Source organism: Bombina bombina, chromosome 5, assembly GCF_027579735.1.
Source record: "Bombina bombina isolate aBomBom1 chromosome 5, aBomBom1.pri, whole genome shotgun sequence".
Classification (NCBI taxonomy): Eukaryota; Metazoa; Chordata; class Amphibia; order Anura; family Bombinatoridae; genus Bombina; species Bombina bombina.
In genome coordinates, this window is record NC_069503.1 from 717,394,952 (window position 1) to 717,412,687 (window position 17,736).

The window sequence follows — 17,736 nt, forward strand, 5'->3', positions numbered from 1 at the left end:
TCCGTTCTGGCCTGTTTGAGTTCCAAACTAATTGATGTGTCTGTAGGTGTTTTTTTATGCTTAACCTCCAAGTCACATATCCTAGTTAGTAGCAATGTATATTTAATCCTAGTTTGTTTAGCCAAAAAGGCTTTTTGTTTAATAAGTTTGCCCCGTAGCACACACTTATGGGCTTCCCATATTGTGTGTTTAGGGGCTTCATCAATATCATTGAGTGTAAATAGTCAGTAAGTGTAGATTCAATTTTTGCTCTAGTGGTCAAGTGGTTGTCAAGCATGAAATCATCAAACCTCCAAAGAAGGGGGTGATCCAGTATAGTGGGTGATATCAATTTGCACAGTACTGGGGCATGGTCAGACCAAGTCATGGGAAGAATTTATGTATTTATGACCAAGGTTAGTGTTGATTGATCAGTAAAAATGTTGTCTATTCTAGTATATAGGTCATGAGGGTAGGAAAAAAAGTGTAATCTTGCTGAGTAGGAAATGCGATTCTCCATGTATCATGAACTGCTAATTCTTCGAGTCTAGCATTATATTGTTTAATAATTTTTTTTGGGTAGAAGCTAATAATTTATGACTGTTGTAATAACAGTCATAAATTTGTTTTGGTGTTGATTGGGAAAGTATACATTTACTAATGTGACCGGTCTGTTGTGTAATGTGCCCACAACTATCAAGTATCAATCTTCAAGGTCCCGCTCTTCCTGTATTAAAGAAAATTTAGATGACTGTTTTATGAGAATTCCCACACAATTCTTTTTGGTAGGAAGTACAAACAAGTTAGATATGAGCGCAGAGTGAATTCACCAAGCTCCTGGTATAACCTAAGAGTCCCTAATAGGTTACAGACAATAGTACAAAATAAATGGAAGCAGGAGCGCTATAGCTAAAGGTGAATCAAATTATAAGTGATATTACACTGACTAATACGAAGTGATATCAGTGGTATTAAACCTAACTAGAAAACTAGATAATTCTATATACCAAGTGTATAACCATATATATGGATGGATATCTTAAACCACTACGTGCATGTGAATTATGAATAAAAGGATGACCAGTAAACAATTGAAGGATGACCAGTAAACAATATATAAATATGGCTATGCCAAATTTAATAACATATATATTATATTAAAATACTAACACAGTAAAAAACGGACGTCTCCATTAACTAAGTATAGGTTGCCACCAATAAAAAACATAAAGTACAAATTAAAATAGGCCTTGAAAATCGAGCAAATTGGGACTTGGCTCAGTCCGAGATAACCATCCGAGGTGAAAGTTCCAAAGTTAAATCTAGGTATAGGATTGCGGGCACCGCAAGCTTACCTCCAGCCTGTGGGTACTTATCGGTCTCTGCAAATGAAATTACTGCCGTAGCGGGATGACATGACCTTTATGGGCGCTGTCCTGGATCCACCGCCTGATTGGTCTTGTGGCGTAGCGGCTCCAAATGTAGAATTGAACTTCCAACAGCAAAGTATCTGCTCTTTGTTCCCCATTGAGCTTGCATTATATTGGCTGATTGGAACAGCCAATAGAATGCCAGCTCAATCCTATTGACTGATTGCCTCAGCCAATAGGATTTTTTCTACCTTAATTCCGATTGGCTAATAGAATTCTATCAGCCAATCGGAATTGAAGGGACGCCATCTTGGATGACGTCACTTAAAGGTACCATCATTTAGTAAGAAGACTCCGGATGAAGAGGATGCTCCGCGTTGGATGTCTTGAAGATGGACCCGCTCCGCGTCGGATGGATGAAGATAGAAGATGCCGTCTGGATGAAGACATCTGCCCGTCTGGAGGACCACTTCTGCCCAGTTGGATGAAGACTTCTGCCCGTCTGGAGGACCACTTCTCCCTGGTTGGGTGAACACGTCTCACGGTAGGATGATCTTCAAGGGGTTAGTGTTAGGTTTTTTTTATGGGGGATTGGGTGGATTTTAGAGTAGGGTTGGTTGTGTGAGTGGTGGATTTTAAGGTTGGGGGGTATTTGTACTTTTTTTTACAGGTAAAAGAGCTGATTACTTTGGGGCAATGCCCCGCAAAAGGCCCTTTTATGGGCTATTTGTAATTTAGTGTAGGTTAGGGCTTTTTTATTTTTAAAAGTACCCCTTAACAGTAAACCCCCCACCCAACCACCCCTCCCCAAAAGAAACCTGTCTAAAAAAACCTAAGCTACCCATTGCCCCTAAAGGGGCATTTGTATGGACATTGCCCTTAAAAGGGCAACCATCTCTTTAGTGCCCATTAAAAAATAAGAAAAGCCCATTCTAAAAAAGATATCAACCCAAAAAAAACAAAAAAAAACTAACACTAACCCCAGAAAATGTACTCACAGTTCCTGAAGTCTGGACATCCATCTTCATCCAGGTGGCGACAAGTCTTCATCCAGGCGGCGACATCTTTATCCATTGCGGGGGCATCTTCTATCTTCATCCCGGTGGCCCAGAGCTGTGGCTGCGTGGAACTGAGAAGGACCGGTGGTGACGACGACATCCAGCACGGAGCCTCCTCTTCATGCAATCTCCGACGCACACTGAAGATTTAATGCAAGGTACCCGTTTTATATTTGCGGTACCTTGCATTCCTATTGGCTGAAATATTCAAATCAGCCAAAGGATGAGAGCTGATTAAATCCTATAGTTGGATGAAGATTGGATGAAGATGGAGCTAGAAGATCTTCACCGCTGGACCACGGGAACTATGAGTACCTATAGGTGGGGGGTTTTATTGTTAGGGGGTACTTTGTAATTTTTTTCAGGTAAAAGAGCTGATTGCTTCAGGGCGATGCCCTATAAAAGGCCCTTTTAAGGGCTATTGGTAGTTTATTGTTAGATTAGGGGGTGTTTTTATTTTGGGGGTGTTTTTATTTTTTATTTTTTTTTATAAATATTTTTTTATTGAGGTAATGTAAAATAATCACAAAACAGAAAAAGTGTCCAGGCACGGATCATAAACAATAATAATAATTATACATTTCTCATATAGGAATTAAGCTGAAACTAAAGCATTAAAGTACCAGCATTACAATTGTTAATGTCACTATATTCAAACAAAAGCAATGGCACATGTATGTAGATGAGAGCTGTTATTAAATGATATATCAGGTTCAATAAACAGAAACTAGCTGCTTACATGAGTTAGAACATTATTCCTGAAACCATTAACATAAAGTACAAGGTAGTTTATGGTAAACAAGAGTGTCTGGAACACATAACGAGAAAACCTCAGTTTTTATATAATATATCTAATGGTCCCTACCCTGATGTAAAAGGTACTCTAGAAACTAATAATGGTATGGTGTAGGGAGTTGGCTTTTGTCTGGCCTCTCTTGGGTCAGAGTATATAGGGGGGAAATTCAGCGGGCAAGAGCCGCTCGATATAAAGGGGGGGGGGGATAATAAAGGGGGGGGCGGAGCCTTTAGAAATAGCTGTATAGTATAACAAAGTTGCCAAAAATGGTAGGTTTGCTAGTGTTGGTATACACAATTTGGAAAACTTTCTAAATAGAGCGTATTGGAACAAACTAACATGAGGCAGAACAAACAAGGAGTAAAATCTTATAGATATAAAGGAAAATTTTGACCTATGGCAGAGTTAGCCCTTAGTTGGGTTAGGTGATGGGGAACTTGGGATGGCACGGTAACCTTTGTACACAAGGACATGTATCTTATGCACTACAGCTTTAACAATATAGGCAGTTATCACTAATATTCCCCAACTAAGGGTTCTAATAATGCAGATACTATAGTAGCGCTATGAGGGAGCTTCCTAGTATATACAAAGAGGGAGTAGTTATAGAAAATAGGTGATATGCCTCATAAGTAATGCTTACAAAAGGCTATGACTATAGTATAGAACTGGATACATGTAGTAGTGAGATCGAAAATCATCATGAGGGCAGTGATCATAGGGGTGTCTAAGAGACCAGCACAGTCCCTGTCCCAGCTAAAGATGTGTGATATATAGTAGTTAAAACTGTCCAGTCTGTCCCGGCCGCAGACAGCCAGACAGCCATACCATGTGCTAGCGAAGTTACATAATTAGCCACTCTAGGATAATACTAATAGAAGTATCAAAACTTTTCTTGTGGACATAAAGACGGTGAAGGGATGGTCCCTAATGTGCCAAGTAGTCGTGCCCTACATAACTCAAATGCTTCTCAGCTAAGTCTACAGTGTGTAAAATATACAATAAAATTGAGCAAGCCAGCAATAACCCGTTTCTGTAGTAACATTAAAAGTATTACATGCGATCGGTAGCATATCATTTGTATATTCACAGTCTACCTTATATTTAAATGAAACATTTAACTAGCCTAATATGCAGGTACCTTTTTGTGCAAATAAACACATCCACCCTTTAGCTATAGGAAAATACAGGGCTAGAAAAAAAACAAACATATCTAACTGTAGAAGTGATTTAGTAAGAAAGGTTCTAGTATAGTTAATTCGCAGCAGAACACAAAGCTGGGAAGTTTAGTATTATACCCATGTCCCAGGTTATGTCGGCTTTCCGATATATGTCTAAACTGATACCGATAGAGTTATGTATAAAGAACTAGGGATACTGTTAGATATGTTCAAAATATTGTAGAATGAAGCGTACCTAGTAACTAAGTTCGTTAGATAATGGAGGCAGGTTCCACTGTGTGCTAATCTATAATATACAGAAATTGCTAATATTTAAACATCAATAATAAGGAATGTATATTATTCCAGCAAATAAACAATTTGTAAAGCTATATGAGGGTGAAATAAGTATGACTGGTTAATAAGTACTATCAACTACAACTGCAATAAGTGGACTAATCATACTATTTGGGTGAATATTAGTGCTGATCCAATTGGAGTAGACATATACATACACACGTATGCAGGTACAAATATACACATACACACACATGCAAGGTAATAGTCAGCACTTAGTCCACTGTTTCTGAGAGATAAATATGTACACATCTAAGCCTGTCTCAAACTACATTTCTGGTGTGGGTTTATATAAACAGTGTCACTCTATCAATTTCCTAGCAGGTACATATGGAAAGATAAAATACATCAGGTAGACATATATGCGCTAGTGCTATAAAACAGACTTATGTGGAGTCCAGAGCAAGCTGTTGTGATAGGGCTAAGGCTGCATGGTCATCTAATATAGCTATTACCCCCAACAAGAATAGATAATACTTTAAAGGACTAATATGGCATTATAACAACTTAACTTGTCTAAGAGCTGGGTAATATTTAGAAGCATAAGGTCTAACTTTATTAACATACAGGGTTAGGATCCACTGCAACATGTGGGAGTGTCCCCAGTTATGAGTAATAATGTTCAGCCAATATCAATTTTCCAGCTCCAGCAGGTCTGCAAACGGTGATTTATCTCAAGCAGTTTCAGACCGCTAATGAACTTTAGATAAGGGCCAAGGCACATAGTGAGGGGACGCTCTCAAGAGAACATCTCTTGCTGGGACACAGTGAAACCAGCTCTGCGTGTCTTGCTGCTCCACTGTTATATTAAAGTTATAGCCTCCAGGATCCCATATATCAGCCCGGCTCATCTTATGGTGTATGTTCTTTGCCTTCAATAATATGACCGCTGTTATCTTGCAAAGCGTCATGTAGACAAGCCAGATGTGAGCCAGCTCCGGGGAGGGATTCCCCACATTGATCTCGGAGGGGACAAAGATCTGCAGGGAGGAAATCCTAGGCCCAAGGTGCTGTGGAGCAAGTGGCTGGAACCGGCACTTAATTGCAGCTTTAGATGTGACTTGGAGATCCTCTGTAAGCGCGATCTCGCCTCCTATGTCAATCTGTGCATTTGATGTCCTATAGTACTCTGGCTGGGGTTTCCAATTGAGTAGGGAGCTCTCATCTGCCATCGGGTTACAAATAGGGAGGTTCCTTACATTAGGTAGGTCTGTTTCGGTAGGCAGCGTCCTAGAGATCGGTTCCTTTATTCTTATCTGTAGTGTTTCCGTAGGAGGTTGCGCTAGAAGAAGGAGCTGACTGATCTTTGCCTCCATGCTCCGAAAGTGGTTCTGTAGGAGCTGGTCCATTCCAAGCTCCCATCTGCTCACTGCTTCCATGTGCGGCTCTATACACCCCAATGGGGTATATGATTACTTCACTGAGTTGGGTGGTTTCTGCGTATAGGACAGATCAGCTGAAAATCCAAAATGGCGATTCACGCTTCTGCTGTTCTATTTCAGTCCCTCTCTAAATGTGTATCTAAAAATGCTAGGAAAGTTCTGGTTTCGTGCATCCGTGACCACAGCCAAAATAAATGTTCTGTCCCAATTAGAAATAATTTCTGCACTTTCGAGAATGGTGATAAATGTTAATAAGCCAGACTGAGAGTCTGGAGCTCTGCAGATATGCGTCCATCAGCTACGGCGGTTGGCTCCGCCCCCGGGGGTGTTTTTATTTTTATAGGGGTATTAGATTAGGTTAAATTTTTATTATTTTGGATAATTTTGTTTATTATTTTTGTAATATTAGATTTTTTTTTGTAATTTTAGTGGGGTTTTTTTGTAATGCTAGGTTTTTTTCTTTTCGTAGTGTTAGGATTTTTTAATTTTGTAACTTAGTTTTTTAATTTACGTTTATTTTATTTTTTTAAAATAGTTATGTTAGGTTTATTTATAGATCTTATTTTTTTTATTTCACAGGCAAGTTTTATTTATTTTAAGATAGTTATATTGTCACTTTAATTTAAAGTTAGGGGGTGTTAGGTTTAGGGGTTAATAGTTTAATTTAGTGTAAACAGTGTAGTTAGGGGTAACCAAAACCCCTAGGGTAAAAATAGTTGAAAAATTTGAGTCTGCTGTCACACAGGCTGACGCATTTCGTCTCTTGCCTTACTCCTAGCCCATACTAAAATTCACTTCTGACCTCCCTGTTAAAACTAACAGCCACCCTAACTGTTGAATACTGGGCACACACTACCCCTTGCATCATATCCAAAAGGGACTAAGTATGCATTTCACAGTGCTCCAATGCTTTGCCCTTTCGACACATATGTTAATCTGAATCTGAATTAAACAAATGATCCTATTGTTATATCATCACTTAGCATCATATATTATGTTTAAGAAACCAAAAGAAAGATAGCCATAATAAATGTTGAGTATGTTAAAAAGGAATCTATAGAACTCAATGTCTGCTTCGACTGCTTATCCCTGTGAAGGTAAGGGCTAAAGATATGGCATTCCAGGGTGAAGTTTAGCACTGGAGTGGACATAGAGGTACGTGCCAGATTATATACTGTGAGAATTGGTGAGCTACAAACAGTTCAAGTGTCAGTATCCTGCAATTGTATGACCTGGGAATGTGGGGGGATTCCGCTCTCAGGTTATTTGGAGTCTGCTACTTTACACAACTTGGGACAATTTCATAGAGATTCTCTACACAGATTGAAGCAGTGATAATTGCTATATTGTTACATTGTATTATCTGGTGATTTCTTATAGTAATACACCATTTTCTTTATCCCCATTCTATGGTTTTCATTAGTCGTGTACTTAGAGCTCTGGCCAGGCTCTTGGTGCTATTAATTTTTTATTTAAGCATCCTCTGCAGCCAGTATGGACAATGGGGTTAATATAGAGGCAGCTCCAGCCCTTTTTTCACTAAGGACTGCTAAAGAAAGAGATATAGCTACTTGGGATTGCAACACAATCTTTTCTACTGATAAAACTAATTACAGTTTGGTGGCATTATTTGAAGAATTGGAATACTTATTACTTAAAGAGGACAAACTTATTTGGGACATCAAAACCCTTAACAAATATCATGAATTGGGCCTAGTACCCAGGGGCTTAAAGTTGAATAAATTCCCCACATTCATCACAGATGACAAAACCTTCATTGAACTTTGGAATAGTAATCTAACGGAGTGTTCCTTGAAATTGATTAAATTGATATGTGAATACAAACAGAAAGCACTCGAAGAGATTGCTACCAAGATAAAAGAAATACAGAATGTATTAAACCTAAGGAGTAAGGAACCCAACTATCTCAAGTTTGACAACACCTTACAACATGTCATAGCGGAGGCCAAAACACTCCTATTGGAGGCCAAGCACACCAAGTACTTAAGAGATTAACAAGACTATAACCTGAATAGGGTCTACTTGTGGAACAAAAAAGATATATATTCGCCCTAAGGAAAGAACAGAACAAAAGTGCATTTTTCCCCAATAGACAGAGAGGGAGGAATAGACAAAGAAGAAACAGGGGCAGAAGAGTCAACTTCTACGAAAGTGAGGGGGAGTCGTGGGACGAGGGATCATCCTCGGGTGGAGAGGAATGTAACACCCAGGAACAAGTGGTGAGACCTAAGGAGGGAACCAAAAGATTACCCCCAATCCTTAAAGATAGCACCCAGCAATCCCACCCTAACTCACACTACGTTGAAGAGCCTGTACCAATAGGAGGAGGACAAAGAGAGAACCGGGAATTGGAAACAGCTCTACTGGAGCAGGTTTTTTCGATACCCCAAAAGGCACCAAAAGGAGGAGGAGGAAACCAAGATATAGCACAAAGAACAGAGAAGATACCCCCAGAGGAGAGGCCAAAGGAGGAGAAATTACAGATACGGAACATCATGAACTTGTCTAAATATGTCTTAAACAGACATGGACTGGATGTTCTGAGCCTGGGATTAACTTTTTTACCTATGGCTGATTTTATCTTGTTTAAGACGTTGCTAGACGTAAATAATTTCATTTGAAATTTGACCTTAACATTTTTTTACTCTGTATGCTGTCATGGTGGACACAATGAGAGCCAGGATTCCATTCATATAGATTCAGAAAGGTGGAAGATGAGGAGCTCCACAGGACATACATTAGAATTGCAGGAGATGTGCAACGTCAGGGGTTTGAAATCTCTCGAAGAGGAAGGGGGAACGGTAGGGTGGGAGAGCCCATTGACTCTGGCCCTAAAGATGAAGTCCACCTTCTACCCTATACAAAGTAGAGGGCCTATCCTCGAGAAATTTAAAAAAATAATAGAGAAAGATTTGACCCAACTCTATTATAGAACTGACAGAGTAGGAATATAACAAAAATTAAAAAAAGTCCTAGAGAGTTTAAGTGGCAATAAAGAGATTGTCATTAGTCGACAAAGAAGGGGGCAATTGTTATTCTTGATAGAAGTGATTTTATATCAGAAGCAAATACACAATTAAGAAATGAGGAAGATTATACCAGCCTGCTTAGTGATCCAACCCACTACTACAAGTGAAAATTGGCCTCCCTTGTGGATGATGGAGTGGAATTAAGCTTTATAGATCAAGATACCAGAAATTATTTGCTGGTACATAATCCAGCCATTCCTACTTTCAATCACTTGCCCAAAGTCCACAAGTCGGTGGCAAATGTACAAAGGAGGCCAATAGTGAGCGGAATAGGCTCATTATTGAAACACTTATCGGAGTGGCTGGACAATATTCTACAGCTACTAGTGAGCACACTCTGGAGTCACGTGTCCGATACTAAACATGTACTTAATCTCCTCTTGCATGTTACTTGGCAATCCCACTACAAATGGCTTACAGTAGACGTAAGGTCACTTTACTCGACTATACCCCATGATAAGGGCCTCCTGGCGGTTCAAATCATTTCTTCCTAGAGAGGAAATATGGTATGAACACAGAATATGTGGAATTAATCTTGGAGGTGACTAAATTTCTACTCACCTATAACTATTTCGGTTTGGGGGGGATTTCTTCCTCCAGAGGCAAGGGACAGCAATGGGGGCCGAGTTTTCCCCCTCCTATGCCAACCTGTTCATGGGTTGGAGGGAGCTGTCCCATGTCTATGGAGAGAGGAACCCCAACAGACAAGAAATAGTATGGTATAGACACTTCATTGATGACCTCCTATTTATATGGGGGGGTCCTGAAGCTAACTTGAAGAGTTTTGTAGAGAGTTTGGATAGAAATACAGTGGGAATTAGTTTCACCTCAGAGTCACATGACTCAACCAATAATTTCCTTGACATTACATTAAAAGGGGTTACTGGCCCAAAGATCAAAACAGAAATTTACTGCAAGCCAATTTCAGGGAACTCTCTTCTACACGCCTCCAGCTGTCACCCTAAAAGGGTCTTCGAAGGAGTGACCAAGGGACTGTTCATCTGCCTGAAGAGAAACTGCACAGAAGCAGCTGTATATGAAAAACAGGCCAAGAGATTGTATGAGAGAGAATATAACACCACAACTATTTCCAAAGCTAGAAGGACAGTGAGGGGAAATCACAAGAGAAAACCTTTTGAGTTCAGTAAAAACCAAGCCACAGAAGGATTCTTATAATAAAGTAACCTTTATCACAGAATACTCACAACAGTATACATAGATATAACAGATAGTAGGTAAACACTTCAACCTTCTATCTGCTGATAATAGCCTAGAGGATATGGTTGACTAGGGGGTAAGGTTCTCATATAGGAGGAACAGGACCATAGGAGACGTGGTAGCCCCTACAAGCATTAAGAAAGAACAACTTGCCAACTCCTCCTGGCTTAGATGCAATGGTAACTTTTGCTGTCACCATCATGCTTGTGTGGCATTTGAAAGGCTAAATACAGGATATAACTTTAGCTCAGTAGTGAAAGGGGAGCGTTTTCAGAAAAGTTCTGCCTTAATTGCAGATCAACCCACATAGTGTATTTGATTACACGTAATCACTGTGCCCTTCAATATGTTGGACTAACAACCAGGGAGGCCAGGACTAGAACCAAAGAGCACCTATTGGACATAAGAGCTGGCCACTAACCACCCCACTTATTAGCCATTTTTCTGTTATCCACCAAAAAGATCTGAGATTTTTTTTGTGGACAATAATTGAAAGGGTACTCCCACAGAAAGGAGGGGAAGACGGAGGCCTTCTGAATTTTCTTTATCCCCCATTCTGTGGTTTTAGTGTGTCGCAATGTGGGGGGCTGGCAGTTTAGGGGTTAATAGGTTTAGTTTAGTAGTTGCGATGTGGGGGGGCGGCAATTTAGACGTCAATAGCTTTATTATAGTGCAAATAGAAGAACACAGAGGCGCCACCATGGCCCAGTACCACCAAAACAAAGAAATAAATATATAGAAGGCACTATATATACTCACAAACGTCAAGCACCCAGGTGGTGCTAGTGGGGCAGGCTGAAACTTCACAGTAGTTCAGCTCACTGATATACCTCCAAATAGATCCAGTCGGTGTTCCTTGAGAGCCTAAGATCCTATGCCTAGAAAAGAGAGAGGCCTATTCCGCTCACTATTGGCCTCCTTTGTACAAAATTTAGGAGAATTAGAAGAAATTGTTCCACTTTGGAGGATTATGACTCACAAGCCACAATAATTGGCGAAAGGTTTCTTGAGAAAGGTTATCCACAGGACCTGATAAATCGTGAAACTCTCAGGGTAAGGAACGAGGATAGGTCAGGTTATTTCATTAAGAAACACAGACATCAAGAAGCATTCAAAGAAAGCAACCCGCCTTTATTCATCACTAAATATAACTCTAACCATCATCAGATTACTAAAATTCTGAACAAACATTGGTCAGTTCTAAGAAATGACCCCACGCTCAAGGAAATTATAGGAACCAAGCCAAAAGTGGTGTTTAGGAGAGCACCTACTCTAAAAAATGTGCTAGCCCCTAGCAAGGTTGTCAGGGACAAGCACACCTCCACTAACGGTGGGCTCACTAACCCATGGGGGGAAGTAATCCCCGGAAGTTCTGTCACTCCTAAAAACAGAATATCCAAATGTTGTAGGAAACGCTGTGGGATGTGCAGCTTCATATCCCATAAGGCTACCACTTTTACATCACACACTACGGGGGAGTCATTTAACATTAAAGGACTTTTGACATGTGAAACATCTTTCGTCATATACCTCTTGAATTGTAAATGTGGGGTCCAATATGTTGGACGTACCTGTCGTAAAATCAAAAAAAGATGGGGGGAACATGCCTATAATATCAAAAAGCATTCCAAGTCCCACAGTGTATCTAGACACTGTCTAATGTATCATAAAAAACAAAAGAACCCTATGAGCATCATACCTATTGAGGCGATTTCTAGATCATTCCCTAACTCCTTCCTTACTCTCAGAAAAAGAGAGACCTTCTGGATTAAAAAATTACAAACTCTACAACCAGATGGTCTTAATGAGAACCTTGACATGGCGGCATTCTGATGACCGAACAATTTATGGTGCTAGGGGATGGGGATATCATACCCCACTCTCCCTCTCCCCCTCCATTCTGTCCACCAGTGTTTTCCCCTAATGATGAATTGTGAGATCGGTTTCTTTAGTTACCAGTAGGTTGTAGGCTTGATAATGTAATAGCTGCCATTACCCAAGGCTAGCTAAATATTGACTCACAAACTGTCAATACCCTGTACATAGATGTCAGTTAACTCTCACACCCCTAACATATTTTATTATATTATACACTTACACATTCGTTTATTCATTTATATGATTAGACCACCACAAGCACCATATGAGTTTTCATCATCAGTTAAACAATCTATCCCATCTTTTACCCATTATTCTATTTTCTAGACACACTGTTAGTTACAATGACACACCACTTATACTCACGTATTACAAGTATTGTTTAATAATGTTTCCACTAATAGTTTATAGTGATTTATCTATGGGTAACATTGGAGGCATCATCTAATCTATATTAACTAATAAGTCACTTACTGGCAAAGCACCACTACTGTATTACATTAGACTGACCGACACTGCACTACCTACATTATTAGATTATCACAGTCCACTTATTATAATTTATTTAAGTCAAGGTATATATATATATACATCATATAGATAATAATATCAGTTTACACTGGTTAAACACCACTGGGTCACTAGCACATCTATTACACATTAGAATCCCACTCACTATTTGTTCTCACTAAGAAGTACATAAAATAAAATAGGTTTATTATCACTTCCTTCTATATTATCACCATCACTATTATATTAGTACAGTGGGTTCAGCCCAGTATGGTACATTGTAACGAGATACAACAGCATCATGTATCTCTGGGCCATTAATAAATAGTTCCCTTGTTTGTTATATCCCCCACCCCCCCCTCCCTCCGATCGTTTGCACGATACAACATACAATGACAGATTGTCCTAAATGTCAGGGTTCCGCTAGCAATAAATTTTATTATTTTTCACTTCTTATTATCTTTATTTTTTATTTCAGTTACAAGACACATATCCCTGTGCGTTCAACACGATACAGGCACCTTATACTGAGGTCAGGACCAATACTGTCCTGGCTTACTGCAAAGGCTCTATAGGGTAGGTAAACATGCCTCACATGCCCTCAGACCAATAGTAGCAGAGTAAATGGGAGGTGTGCCGTAAGGGCGTGATGAAGAGTGCTCTCATTCGCGCTCCCATTTCTGGGGCTAACATGTATGTTAATTCAAAAGGAATAGGATTCGATCAGGTGCTTATCCCGCCCACAACAAGCATTCTCATTGGAGCGGATGTACACTCCCCTTAGAGCCACCAGAACGATTGGAGAATAGCTCCGATATTTTTAAACAAAGTAACATCACATAGTTAGAGAGTGAGACGCATCCGAAGGCGTCTGGGGTCATCCATAAACTTCGAGTAGGATCTAGCAATTGGGTAAACAGATGCCTTATGGCACAAAAGATCGATATGAAAGAATTGCATTGACAATAAGGTATTCATGTTAAGAAGGCTTTTACGCTAAGACACGCAGAATTTCATAATGACAGCTCTATGTTTGCACACAGCCCACTATACATTGATCACCACTCCTATTCATAGATTCAATATGCTTTCACATATTGAATCCAACAAAGGTTCTCATATGGGGCGGGTGATACTATTAATATCAGGCCGGTAAGGCACTTATAGATCACATATGAGCTCCGGACTACCTTCCGGTTGCGCTTTGACCTCTCATAAGTACAACTCTGGAGATGGGCACCAAATGAACTACTGAGTACTTGTCATTATTCCTTTGTGCAAATCAAATGTAAATGTGTTATGTGTATGAGATAAACTTTTAATGTGTATGTACTGTCATTAGATAAACTTATATTGTGTTTGTACTGGTAGGTGGTCACTATGGCAACAATTAGCAACAGGGGTTGCAAGCTAGGTGGCGTGTCAGTTTGCTAATTAGGTGCACACCTGGCCACACCTATCCACCCGAATACAAACTAAATTGTTACCATAGTAATTGATTGAGAATGATCACACATTGGCTGGATTTTTAATTGATTGTCCAATCAGATAATGTTTTAGTTTTTTAATCTAGTATATAGCAAGTGTATTTTTTAATGTTTTATTATAGCCTGATGAAACAGCCCATAGGCGGCTGAGAAACGCGTCGCTGTGTTATTAAAGATTTTTACTTTTATATACACTTGCTGGTGTGGTATTTTGACCTAATAACCTGTTGTGGGGTTTCATACACCCCTCTCCTATCCACTGTTATACTACTGGAAGCGGAGGATCACTTGCCGTGGTTTGTCTACTGGGCGACTTATGGTTCCAGCTTGCTGATATTGCACCTGGAGGTGCTTTGTTTCCTGTGAGTATACCCATTAGGGCTATATTCTCCCTGGGCTCAAACAATACTAGGCCATGTTGGTTTGCCTCTCTCTTTTCTAGGCATAGGATCTTAGGCTCTCAAGGAACACCGACTGGATCTATTTGGAGGTATATCAGTGAGCTGAACTACTGTGAAGTTTCAGCCTGCCCCACTAGCACCACCTGGGTGCTTGACGTTTGTGAGTATATATAGTGCCTTCTATATATTTATTTCTTTGTTTTGGTGGTACTGGGCCATGGTGGCGCCTCTGTGTTCTTCTATTTGCAGTATCTAACCATCAGGACGACCATCCTTTGACAGAGTGCTGCCGCCAGATAGTGGGACTTGATTGATGAATGGACATTAACATACCTATACCTACTGTATAGTTCACTGTTCTGTTGTTTTATCCTGTGTTACTGTGTGTATTGTTTTATGTCTAGGTTCTAGACTATTTACCTATCTGATTTTTTGGCAACTGGGAGGCGCACCCTAAAGGGTGTGGTGTGCAATTGTGTATACCACTCCCCACATTATAATTTGTTATAGGTCAACATTAGGGATTGCTGCATCTTTTATATCTCACATATATATATTATATATATTTATTATCCTAGTGGGTCACTATCAGAATTGTACATCCCAATATGTTATCCTCATCTGAGCGAGCCAATAGGAGGGCTACCTCAGAACATATTGGTACTGACCCATCCAACCCTCCAATGTCTCTGCAATCCTCCTTTAACAAACTTGAAACCCTATTGAAAACGGAACATAGACATTGGTGGGATTTGGATACCCTTAAGAAATATAAAAACAAAAATCAAATACCTAGGGGACTTAGGATGTTCAAAAACTGTTCATTCAAAAACAATGAAGAGGTACTTAAGGATTGGGAAAATGCTCTTAATACTTGCTCCATGACACTAATTGATATATTGATCAAGCACAGACAAACACTTGTTGACGAAGTGGGGTCTGAGATTGATCAACTACAAAAAGATATTGATATATACAAATCATCTCCCCTTTATGAGAACCTGAGAAAGGAAACATACGATAAAGCTGATGAATATCAACATATAATTATTTCCAACAAAAATAAAAAAATGGAGAGGGATAATGAGGATTATTCTAAAGGGGAAGTATATACTTACAATCGGAACAATAGAACGCCCAGGTTCAATGTCAATGCCAACACTACAAATTCCAATAGATTCAATTCTAGTGGGGGCTGGCAAACAGTAGCTTACAAGAACCGTTCTGCTCCCCCACACTATTCACATGGCGGGGGACCACAAACTGACTATAGAACGAATTCAGCATCTAATTTCTTACCACACACTAATCAAAGTTATAACAACCAATCCCATCACCAACCTAACTATAGGAATAGGGAACATATCCCTGCCAAACCTCACTTTTCCAATAGGCCTCATACACCACAATCATCTTCATATCATCGCACCAGTTCATATAATGAACAATATAAGGATAGGAATAGTGAGTCTGGTGAACAGTTCAATCATAGAAATAGAGAGTCCAATACTTCTACTTATCACCCTCACAATAGGATTAATAATACACATAATGGCACTATCAATTACAACACTTCCATGTCTACTATGCACTTTGACAAAAGAGGCCCTAAAAAAAAATCAAGAATGATAACCTTAGACCCATCACAACAGACCTAATGGACTCCCATCTTAATGAAGGTTTGATTACCTATGAACCCCATATACTTATGGAGGATCTATTTGATGAGTATATTCATACTAACCTTAGGCCCAAATCTACCTTCATTCCACCTAGGAATAATGGCAATCATATTGAAATATTTGCTAACCTGGTGTTGGAAGACTTAGACAAATTGGCCAAAAAACAAAAAAAGTTAAGGTACAAAAACAACCTCAATCCAAATGAAAGAAAAGCTCTCGCCAGGCTTATGAACAGATCCGACTTGGTGATCAGACAGGCAGACAAGGGGGGGGGGGCATAGTCTTGCAAGATATGCAAGACTACCTACTGGAGGCGAATCGAATATTAAACAACAAAGAATATTATAATATCCTTTGTGGGGACCCCACCCCCATCTTTTTTGAACAATTAAACAACATTCTACAGAAGGGTGTCAATATGGGTATTATGTCCAAAAATGAAAGAGACTATTGTCTCCCTAAATATCCCTGCACTGCTTTTTACTATCACCTGCCCAAGGTCCACAAGGACCCTATAAAACCTCAAGGCAGGCCTATTATTGCAGGGATAGGGAGCCTCACCGACTCACTATCAGCTTATATAGATCAATTTTTGCAAAAATTCGTGATTACTCTTCCTTCCTATATTAGGGATTCTACTGATCTATTGACTAAATTAGAAGAAGTCAGTCTTAATGAACATTGTTGGTGGGTGACTTGCGACGTAGGAGCCCTTTACTCAAATATTGAACATGAAATAGGCACTAGAGCAGTGAGGTCCTTTTTGGAACAAGATATGTACATGCCTGTACAACAAATAGACTTCATTATTCAACTGATTAACTTCATTCTCAAGCACAACTACTTTTTATATCAAAGTAGATATTATCTTCAAATCAAGGGAACGGCCATGGGCACCAGGTTCGCTCCTAGCTTTGCAAACCTGTTCATGGGTTGCTTCGAACAAACTTACATTTACGATACCCATTTTGGAGCGAACCTGGTGTTCTATGGCCGCTATATTGATGATTTGCTATTCATTTTCAAAGGGTCAGAAGAGGACATTAGGGGATTTATAGATCACTTGAACAATAACACTTTTGGGATTTCTTTTACCCATAATATAAAAAAAGAGGAAATTGAATTTTTAGATCTTGTTCTGGGGAAGACACCAGATGGTAAGGTCTCCTCAAGAACTTTCTTCAAAACTGTTGATTGCAATAGCTTTCTCCATTATGAGAGCAATCACTACAAGTGCTGGAAGAACAATGTCCCATACGGACAATTTAGGAGAATTAGAAGAAATTGTTCCACTTTGGAGGATTATGACTCACAAGCCACAATAATTGGCGAAAGGTTTCTTGAGAAAGGTTATCCACAGGACCTTATAAATCGTGAAACTCTCAGGGTAAGGAACGAGGATAGGTCA